This window comes from Microtus pennsylvanicus, chromosome 10, assembly GCF_037038515.1.
Source record: "Microtus pennsylvanicus isolate mMicPen1 chromosome 10, mMicPen1.hap1, whole genome shotgun sequence".
In the NCBI taxonomy this organism is placed as follows: domain Eukaryota; kingdom Metazoa; phylum Chordata; class Mammalia; order Rodentia; family Cricetidae; genus Microtus; species Microtus pennsylvanicus.
This window is the reverse complement of record NC_134588.1, coordinates 111029046-111040126: the sequence shown is the minus strand read 5'-3', so window position 1 is coordinate 111040126 and position 11081 is coordinate 111029046.

Here is an 11081-nt window from a genome sequence, read left to right as displayed (position 1 = left end):
ATGTTGCTTTAAGAAAATGATTTCCAAAAATGCAAAACTAAAGCTAATACCATAAAGTTAAAGAAAGGCCTTTTTAAAGGTGATGATGTCTTTCTGGCAGTTTTGTAGGATAAATAACTAGGGATATTACTATGTCCTGTGATGCACTGTCATTTCCTGGCTGAGAGGAAACCAGGACAGCTTTGACAAGTGTACTGACGCTGTCCTCAAGTGTTGGGATTATTTCAAGCACAGCTGGAAATGTGTGGCAGGACTCACAAGTAATTTGAGTTTACCATGAGAAAAGGTATGGAAATAACATATTTTAAAAATTCACTTATTATCTGTCTATATAGTTTTGTTTCAGTAACTTTCTGATGAAACAAAACCGCAATCCCGAGGCACCTTCAAGCTGACAGAGAAGGGACAGCCTTGGCCTCAGCTGGCAGCGACTGCCACGTCCCAGCAACTTGGCTGGACTTGATCCTGACTTCCGACATACGGTGGTGTATCAGAACTGTCTCTCAGTGCTTGAGCTATGAATTTTAAGAATCTGTTAAGTGTTGGACCTAGTCTTTTTCTAAAACTTAAGAGGTTCATCACTGCTTGGTACCTCTGCACTGGGACTTTGCTTCTCAAACTAATGTAATTTTTACAGAAAAACTCAGAATCAGTGGGTCTTTTTATTCAGTATCCCCTTTCTTTACTCTCTTCCCCATCCTCTCTTCCTTTCTTTCAGTTTTTGAGGCAAGAAGCTTCCTTATAGTCTAGTTTCTACGGAGCTTTCTTACTTATTTTTCTAATAATAAGTGTAACCGAATGGTAACATTTAACTGCTCTGTGAGCAGAGTTGTCTCAACCAACCGAAGAAATGTGCTGCCTATTGGTGATTCCTGTGTCTCAACTCTCTAACCTGTTTGCTAGCGACTCTCCCCCATGAGTGGACTTTCTCGTGTACATAGTATGTCCATGTGGTCATCAGCAGTGTTGTGCTGTGGTCACGTGTTTATATGCACTTGATCAAAACTAGACGCTGACAAGTGTGTGAGCCATCCTTCTGTAGCGTGGACGACCGAACCGCCTTCGTGTTGCTGGAGTGGCGCTGTGCGTCGTTGCCTTTAACTCTCATACCTTCCTTTGTGCTCTCTACACCGACTGTCACGGTGCCTTTTCCCTTTTGTATAATTGTATTACATAAAGAAATTGCTGATCTGTGTGTAAAAATGTTGAAATTACACCAGTCCACGGATATTTTAATGGCAATTCAATTTTCCAGAGAATAAATTTTTGTGTGCATTAAACGTTATTTTTCTTCACGTTTTTGTAAAAAAAAAAAGTGTTCCAATTTTAGCACTCACGTGGAATGGAAAAACATCCATCTTCTTTGATGATGATACATAAAATTCATCCCTAATTCTCGCTGGCAACGAAGTGTCAACATGGCTGTTACACAGAATGAGCTAATGTCATTTCCCTATACAAATATCAAGTAGGTCTGGATGTCCCCAAGATTGGGTTTGAAAAGAATCATATAGGCTATCAAATACTTTTGTCAAAATATTTGGATCATATTTTTTTCACTGGGAGTCAAATCTGACCACTGAAGAAGACTCCAGGCAAACATTTTAAAATGATTCCTTGAAAGTTCATATAAATCAAGAAAGGAGTAAGTTGTTTGGACAAGCTGAGCCCCTTAGCTGGAATGTGGCGTGGATCCCATCACCCAGCTTTGTCTTCCCTTGGCCGCGGCTGTCCTCACTCCCGTGGATTCCTGTGAACAAGCCCTTTCTAAAGGCAGCAGTATACAGTATACTGTCTGCCAAAGCCCCCGAGTTCAGGTTCTTTTCATATTACTTTACCGTGTCTTTTTTGTTTCCAGGATAACAACCAGTTTAACAAATACTTAAGCATTTGGTGCTTTAGTCTGACAGCAACTGAGGTTACTGAGGTTGCTATATCACCTTATTTCTGATTGATTGTCTCTGAATCCTGAGTTCCATCAGCTGACCAGCCTTTTCTTTTTCTTTGGCTTTTTGAGGTAGTGGAGCACCAACCAGTACCTACTTGGTCTGGTTTCCTTTTTTCTTTCTTTCTTTCTTTCTTTCTTTCTTTCTTTCTTTCTTTCTTTCTTTCTTCTCTTTTCTTGTTGTAAGGAGTAATTTATTCTACACAATGGAAATGCATTTCTTCTCAAAATAAATATATTCATAACATGCTCCTCAGCGACAGCAAAGTACTTTGTATCTTTTCCTAGTATCCACTGATTAATTCTTCCACCCCAAAGATTTGCTTATCAGTGTTCTCAGAGTTTCTAAATTCTAAACAATGCCTCAATTGGGGTTGATTTGTTAGTTATTTGGTACTTGGAAACTATGCGTATGAGTCATGACTTCCTCTTTCCAGAGAATTACAATGGATAAAAGGTGAAATTCCAGCAGAGAGTTGGCCCTTCTGCGGTCTCACTAGAAAGGTGTGGTAAGTTATCATTTTCTACTATTAAAAGATACATTTATCACCACAACATGTTACTCGGAAGGTTACATCTTAATTGCAAGTTGCTTGTAACTCCTTTCATCTCCAGCATGCCAAACAATATTTAAGTCAATTCTTCACTCCCAAGACTATCCAAATATTCCTTAATGTTTCTTATTTGAAAATAAAGTCATTGCCAACTTAAAATTATGAGACCTTAGTAAAACTATGGAATATTTGTTTGGCTGGTGCATGAGAATGAATTATAAAAGTATAAATTACTAAATGTGAAGTAATTAAATGCCACACAAAAGGGGATAAATAACAGTCATGAATTGACTTAACATGTTGTGTGTCTGAGAAAGGTACTGTTGAGTGATTCTGTCATTGTCTGGAGAAATCTGCGAAGTCCTAGTGTCTGTAGCTGAGCACCCTGCAAGCCATCCATGTTGGCAGTTTTCTAGGTCTTAGCCACCCTAAGAGTTGAGGAGCAGATCTCATAGGTAAGGTGGCTGGCCAGCAGGCACAAGAATCTGCCTGTCTCTACCTAAGCCTCCAGGCCTCGCTTGCTGTTCCTTTTTAAGCATGAGTAAGGATATCCACGCTCTGGCCATGTTGAACAGAAGCCAGGGAACTCAGGGAGGTTTCAATCTTTCAGACCTGAAAATGTGGCTGACGAAGCGTGGAACTGTGGCACTGAGTGGGTGGCTGGGCTCATCCCCTGGCACTCCCTGATACATGTCTGTGGAGTTTTCATTCCACCTCTTCCTGCTTGGTGGAGAGATGCTCATTTCCCGTGCATCCTCTTCACACAGCCGGACTGTGCTGCACTGGGGCCTTCTGACAAGCCTGCTGCCCGTGTGTCCTGCCCTCCAGGTCCCCTGCTGAGACGTCTCCTGTCTCAGTCTGTGATGTCGACATCTTTGCTGTCCCTCATTATGAATGTCTTTCCTTTTGGTTTTTGACTGACTGGTTAAAACCTTTTGGTTCTAACCAAATTTCACATTTGCCAGAGTGAATGGGATTTGTTACATACCTGAAGCATATAGCTTAACTGATACCTGTTACAAAGACAGCATTAAAAACATGTTTTGGGATGAAGCTCAGTCGGAAAATGTCATAGTATATGTCCAACTCTCTGTTACTAGAACTGTAAAATAATTGAAGACACCAAGGGCGTTCCTCGTTGTAGAGAACTTGCCAGGACTACGGGAGCCCCTGAGTTTAAACTGCAATACTGATGAAAGAGGCAGCCAGACTGCACCCCAGAAAGTCTCTGTAGGGTGTGAAGGGCTTCCGTGATGAACACTGTGCTCACGCAGGTGGTCCCTCCCCTCCATTACCAGGACCGTGAGCCACCGCTTGTTCTCAGTTGTGCTCACTCTAGTCCTGCGCCTTAAGTTATGCTGTCTGCTGTTTCTCTGCTGTTGAGTGACCAGACAGTAATTAACGGTCACATGCCTTGGCAGGTACCAGTGTTACCTGTGTTCCTTTGACAAATAAGCCCCCTTGGTAATGCATAATCACACATACAAGACATGTACTGTGTCTCTTCCTCACCTTGGACTGTTCGCAGTTGCTCTAGCAGAAGCATGCAGTCTGTGCTGTCTTCAGCCACTTCCACTAAGCAAAGGCCTTGAAGATCATTCATTTCTGTGGTTAAGCAGTATTCCCTTATGGATATCATACTGTGATTTCTTTTCCATTCCCTTCTCTGGTTTTCTGTTGCTGCATATCTAGCTGCCTGAAGCTAAGTGACCCTAGGAGACTGACTAGTCTTCCATTTTATGCATCTTACAACAGGAACAATTTCTCAGTTTACACGGCATTGCCTGGGCTCCTCAAAGCTAGAGGTACCTTGATGGCCAGGCTGGATTTCTCTTAAGAGAATCCCCTATGTCCAGCGGTTGGTGCTGGCTATAGCTGAGCGTATGGCTGCTTGCTCTGCTTACATCTGGAAGTGGAGCTCCGGGCATAAGCAGAAGGAACAAAGCAGAGTGTGCGGCAATCCTGCACCTCCTCTCAGCACAGCGTTCTCAGCCACTAGAGTCCTGTCCTGGACCAGAGGAGCAGAGCAGACTGCACATGTCCCCTAAGAGGAGAGTCAAATCACCACCTCTTTTGTGGCCACAACAGTTCATATCCTCACAAAATTCACCTAAGCCCATTTTCAGGACTGCTGGTCTCTTCCACAGTAGCATCTTCTTGTCAGAGCCAAGTATGCATGAGGGTCCATGAGAGGTGTTCTGAGGAGCTGCAGTCTGGAGAGACAGATTACGTGTTTGTGGATGTAGGTCTGGTATGCAGGAGTGGGGCAGTAGAAGGTGATCCGGGTGAGCCCTGCTGAGGAAGGCTGCCTCCCCGCCAGTCTCTGCTCCCATTACTGCCGTCCACCTTTGCAGGGGCGCAGTAACATCAAGACAACTTCCTGATTTCCAAATCCAAGGGTGGAGAGAGACGGTGACCCCTTTCTGTGTTACTCTATGTTCCTCTTGATCCAGGCTACAAACTCTTTAAAACCATAGGGAATTTTATGTGTTCAATTCCACCCTACTTTACCAGGAAAAAGCCACATTCACCTGTCACTCTGAGTCTTCTGCCTGGCACTTTCAGGATACCTGTGAGATGTGGCCACTCGAAGGTCCAGGCGCCCTGCTGTTTAATAGAAAGGCTCTTCCTTTGATTTGTTATGTTCTGAAAAGGTTTAGACCGTGGGAGGTCTTACCAGATCTGCAGTCACACCCTTGGCTTCCAGTGTGGCTGTGGCAACCTTGTAGCTCCATTTCAACTTAACTGACCATCTGGAGAGCTTATGGATGAAGTGAAGTATGATGTTTGTGTCCAGCGAGTCCTGACCCCCATGTCTGACCATTCTCCCTCACTCCTCTTCTTGTGCATACCCAGTCAGCAATCTGCCTGCGGATCTACTGGCCCAGGTGGCTGACTGCTTGGAGCGATGTCCGTCGACTTTACAGACCAATCAGCCCCACTACATGACGAAGATTTGCTGTCGCCCCCAGTCTCCAGTAACACGTTCCTCACTTTCTTTCCAGTTCTCGCTCCTGGACTCTAAAAGGTCCTTAGGGTCCCACTAAGGCATCGCCTGGTCAGGGCCCTTCCAGCTTCTCCCATGCCCATTCCCAACCCAGAGCTGTGGGGTTTAGGGTTTGCTTCAACAGCACCCTATCTCCATATGCCAGACTGCTCCAGCTCCATACTGCAAGTCCATACTCCAGCACAGAGGCTTGGAAGTCCAGCAGTTTCTCATTCTGCAGGCAGTCAACAGTAGTACTCCTGCATGTCAAATCTTTGTGCCTGAATTTCCAAGAGAAGTTCTCAGAAGAACCACAGAAGTGTGGGACGTTCTGCAGCCCAGAGTCGTAAGTCTGAGTGTCTGTTCTGGTCACTACACTTTGACATAGTCACATTGTTCTCCCCAAGTACAAGTTGAGGGAATGTAGCTTTCAAAATGGTGCTGTTATGGGGGAGTGAAGTCTCACACATTGCTGTTGAGGGTTGTTATTTAGTTTTGTTTTTTTTCTTTTTTTTTTTTGTTATTTAGTTTTAAACTATAGTTTTGGTTTTGGTTTTTGAGAAGGGTTTCTCTGTGTAACAGTCCTGGCTATCCTGGAACTCGCTCTGTAGACCAGGCCCTGATCTCACAGAGATCCACCTGTCTCTGTCTCCCAAATGCTGGGATTAAAGGCGTGTGCCACCACCACCCAGCTAAAGAGTTCTTAAATGTTATTATTCTAAGTATACATGCTTGTGCCCATAGTGGCTATAAGAAGGCAGTGGTTCCCCAGGGGAACTGGAGCTACAAGCAGTTATAAGTCACCCAGTGTGGGTGCTGGGAACCGCACCCAGGTCATCTGCAAGAGCAGCAAGTACTCTTAACCGCTGAGCCTTCTCTCCAGCCCCCCTAAAGAGTTCTTTAGCAATATTTTGAACAAATCATCTCTTGAAATATTGTTTGAATCTGTATGTAGTTCTAGTCATCAGCCCCTTAAACATTATTATATATGTAATTGAATGCATTGTCTACTTTAACTATCAGTTACAATGCTTAGATTACCACAATCAAGAAGAAAATTAAAATTTGCTGGCAAGGGGTAGAAATTAGTGTTTTTCCAGCACCCTAGCACCTGCCAGCAATCTTATGAGACCTTGGTGCTGTTAATTATTAATGCTAGCATGCTTGATTGAACATCACTGTGAAGAAAATCAACTCATACACTTCTCATGAATTAACCAGAGTGTGACATTAATTATATGCATAATTCTTATAAGAACTACTCTAGTAAGGATCTCTTTTGCCAAACTCTGTATCCAAAAGGTACTGACTCGATGCTTTTAAAGACTGTCTTTCTAATTTTACTTAATTGTATTCATATGTATGTGAGTGTGTGTTTGTGTATATGAAGCATGTGTGTGCAGGTGCCCACAGAGGCCAGCAGAGGAAGCCAGATCCTCTGGGGCTTGAGCTACACGCAGGTGTGAGCTACCCAACATGTGTGCCAGGAACTGACCCCAGCTCTTCTGCAAGAGCAGCAAGTGCTCTCAACCACTTGAGCCATCTCTCCAATCTCTTGATTTTTTTTTAACAGCGTCTCTCAGTGTAGCCCAGATTGGCTTAGCACCTACAATCCTTCAGTCTCAGCCTCTGGAAACTGGAATCCCAGGTGTGTACCACTATGCCCACCTTCAAGTACAGACTTGTTTCTGGTTGGGAGCACACAGAAGAGCAGTCCCGCTTGCTAAGAGAGTGAGCACCAGGAGGTAAGTGGTCAGGCAGCTTCAGGCCCCGGCATTGTGCTCACTCCAGAAAAACAAGTCAAAACAAAGCTGCTCCATAATCGCTTACTGACCTGTTACCGAAAGTCGGCATGCTTTGCTAGAGTGTTTCTCCTCGCGCACTCACTGTGTGGGTGAATTGCAGCCACAGTCACGGGCTTGACTCTAAAACAGACTCAAAAAAATTTTCACATGCTTGCATGGCAAAGAAATACTCCTAGAATGGCTGCTTCCAGATGGGCCCAGGGCTATGACCAGGGCCCATCCTTCCTGTCCTTCCTCCCCTCATGGCAGAAGGAAGGAAGCAATCACATGAGTGCCCAACTTGCAAGGAAAAGCCACAAGAACAGTTCATGGGCATGTTTTTAGCACACAGGCACGTATCCCTTCTCTTCTGCTATATTCAGTCCCTCAGCAGGCAGCCAGGGCAGCTCCCAAGTCTCCTCTCCTTGCTTTAGACATTAACCCATTTCTCAAAGTCTTACGGGATTTTGTGAATCTTTAGTTGACTGTTCTGTTACTGAGAACATTGCCAAGACAAGAATCCTTTAACTTACCCATGTTGTCAGTAGTCTGCAGGAAGCCTTAATAGGTAAGAGTGGATTTGGCTCTGTGTTACCCAGGGTTCTGGTCTCTGCTTGACTCCGAATGGGTGCTTCCATTGTCTTCTCATTCTCGCTACAAACACAGTCATTTGCCTCCCAATGGAGTTCTTTCTGCTCCCTTGATTTTGATTTTGCTCTAAATGGGTTTCTCTTTGACAGCAATAGAGTGAAATGTCTTGAAAGGGAAATGTCTTTGTGTGATAGTTTTGAAATACAGTGCCTGCCAGACTGGATTGATTGGAGCACTGAATGCAGCAGTGTTGATATTAAGTGAAGGATTATATTCCAAAAACCTCTGAAATCATACATGACTCACAGTCTGTATTTCAGGATGTCAGGTGGGGGATCATGATATGAAAATGAAATGCTAACCAAAAATAAAAGTAACCCGGGAGGTGCTGCACACCCATAATCCCAGCACTCGAGAGATGGAGGTGGGAAGATCAGGAGTTCTGCTGCATGTGAATTAGAGGCCAGTCCAGGATAAATGAGATCATGCATCAAGAAGAGCACTTGTGGGCAAGCCAGTGGCTCTCAGTCTTCATTTCTCAAAGCCCATTGGTGGATGGCTGTCATTGTCACTCCAAGCACACTGTGTTCCCAGTAAAGTTTTTCTAATCTCTTCTTGATTTGGACTTTGCCCCGGGAGCAGCGGAGTGCAGTGTCTTAAGCATCCAGGGGGGCAGGTGCTGAGAACCAAGGGTGCCAAGAAGACTGCAGCTTCTTGGTTTTGTTGATGGATCTCAGACTTCTTGTGCTGGGCAACTGCTGGTAAAAGGCACGTTGAAAAATACCCTCTGCACACAGAGAGAGCAGCAGGAGTGTCCAGTGGGGAAAGGAACCATCCCTTTCCAACTGAGTATGAGGGTGTGGCCACGTAAGACGAGACTGAGCTTCTCTTAAACTGCTTTACCTCAAAAATCACTTCACGATTTGTATGCACAGACTTTCCAGGCCTCCACCTCAGACGCATCCCAGCGCGTCCCAAACAGTTTTTCTTCCCTGTGATCGAATTCCCTTATTTGGGTTTTAAAGACCTCTAAAGACCCATTAAAAGCTTGGTTGTGGGCCGGACGGTGGTGGCGCACGCCTTTAATTCCAGCACTCGGGAGGCAGAGGCAGGCGGATCTCTGTGAGTTCGAGGCCAGCCTGGTCTACAAGAGCTAGTTCCAGGACAGGAACTAAAAAGCTACGGAGAAACCCTGTCTCGAAAATCAAAAAAAAAAAAGCTTGGTTGCTAGTGCTGCTGGGAGTTTTTGAAGCTTTTAGAAGTGGGACCTTGCAGACATGAGTTTGGTAGGAACATTGGGACCCTCAGCCCCTCCCTCTGTCCTCACCACCAGGTGGCCACCACGACATTGTGCTTCTGTGCACCCCGAGTAATGACCCCAACTGATCCTGATCTGAAGGCTCTGACCTGTGAGCCTAAATCAGTCTCATCTTAGGCGGGCTCTCCCAGGTGATTTTCACTGTGGGACAAATCCAGTACGTCCTCTCCTGGTCTCTTCCAGAGGAGGAACTCCGGCTAAATAAAGTACCATGAACTGGAGGCCAAAAACCGTTGTCACCAAGAAACTCTTGGCACCAAATGTAATCTAGCAGCCTCGGGCACTGAAAAACTGTGCCCTCCACAGACCTAAAATACATTGCCTAGCTTTCGTATTTCCTAAAGATTGGAATGTTTATTAATACATTGAATATTCTCTAAAATCACTTCAGTAAAATTTGGAGAGGTGACTAAGTCAGTAAATGCTTGCTACATATCCATGATGGCCTGAGTTAGATTCCCAGCACTCAAACAGAAGCCAGATCAAGCACAGGCCTGTAATTCCAACACTGAGGAGGCAGAAACAGGTGCATCCTAGGGACTTGCTGACCAGCCAAGCTAGGGAAATTGGTAAGCTCCAGATTCAGTGAGAGACATTCCAGAAAATAAGGTTGACAGCAATTTAGGAAGCCATCAAGAGTGACCTCTGGCCTCTACACAACTGGACATATTTGCTTCCCGTCTAGCATGTATACACACAGACACTTAAATTCAATATGGTACGTATTCACTGAACAAAGTTGTTTATATGGAATGTTTCACTGGGCGGAAGCTTCTCTTTATCACTGTTACTGCTAGAATCTTCTTCGGCTGAGTTGGGTTCAGAAGTGTGAAATTGTGGAATTGGGTAGCTAAACTTCCATTTCGGCTCTTTGTGCCTGCTGCTTTACATGACGGCAGAGGAGCCCCTTAGTGGGGGCAAGAAGAGAAAATACACCTCTACAACCAGTGAGGACTAAGAATGAAGTAGCATTTCTGATGAATTTGTCTTGATCCCAAGAAACAGGAATGAGATCTCAACAGCAAAGGGGACTGTATCTTATTTATCTATTGACTAATAAACCCAAGATGTATTATCTTGAAACAATTTTTTTTATTTTGCTTATATATCAATGAGTCAGAAGTTAGGGAAGGATAAAATCCATTATGAAATGATCCCACTACTTTGACCATAGCACCCGAGCCCTCTCAGATACCCATCCCCCTCTCCACACACAGCTGCATGGGTATCTTCAGCTTCTGTAGAGCATGGCAGCGTTGCTGATGTTAACGAGGCAATAGATGGGGCTCCAGGAACAAGTGTCTCATAAATTTGGTGGAAACTGCAAACTGTGTCCTGATCTAGACTTCTAAGTCCAGAATGTCACTTCTGCACCATTGCAGCAATCAGGCCAGTTAGGCCGGCTCTGCTCAAACAGACGGAAAAGAAATGGTAATTTCTGAAGCTGAGTGTTGTGGAATATTATTTTAACTGGGCAAAGAAGTGTTACCTTTGTTTATTCTGTGGAATATTACTTTAACTGTGTCTAGGTGTGTTATTTTGTTTATGCTGCATTTATGTAATGATGTAAGGATGTAAATTTAATTATGTAAAGATGTGTTGCATCTGTTTCACCCTGCCTAAGGCACCTGATTGGTCTAATAAAGAGCTGAATGGCCAATAACTAGGCAGGAGAAAGGATAGGCAGGGCTCACGGGCAGAGAGAATAAAGAAGAGAATATATCTAGGCTCAAAAAGAGAAAAGAGGCCAGTTGGTGGTGGCACACGCCTTTAATTCCAGTACTCAGAAGGCAGAGACAGGTGGGTCTCTGTGAGTTCAAGGCCAGCCTGGTCTACAGAGCAAGTTCCAGGACAGGCTCCAAAGCTACAGAGAAACCCTGGTCTTGAAAAACAAACAAACAGA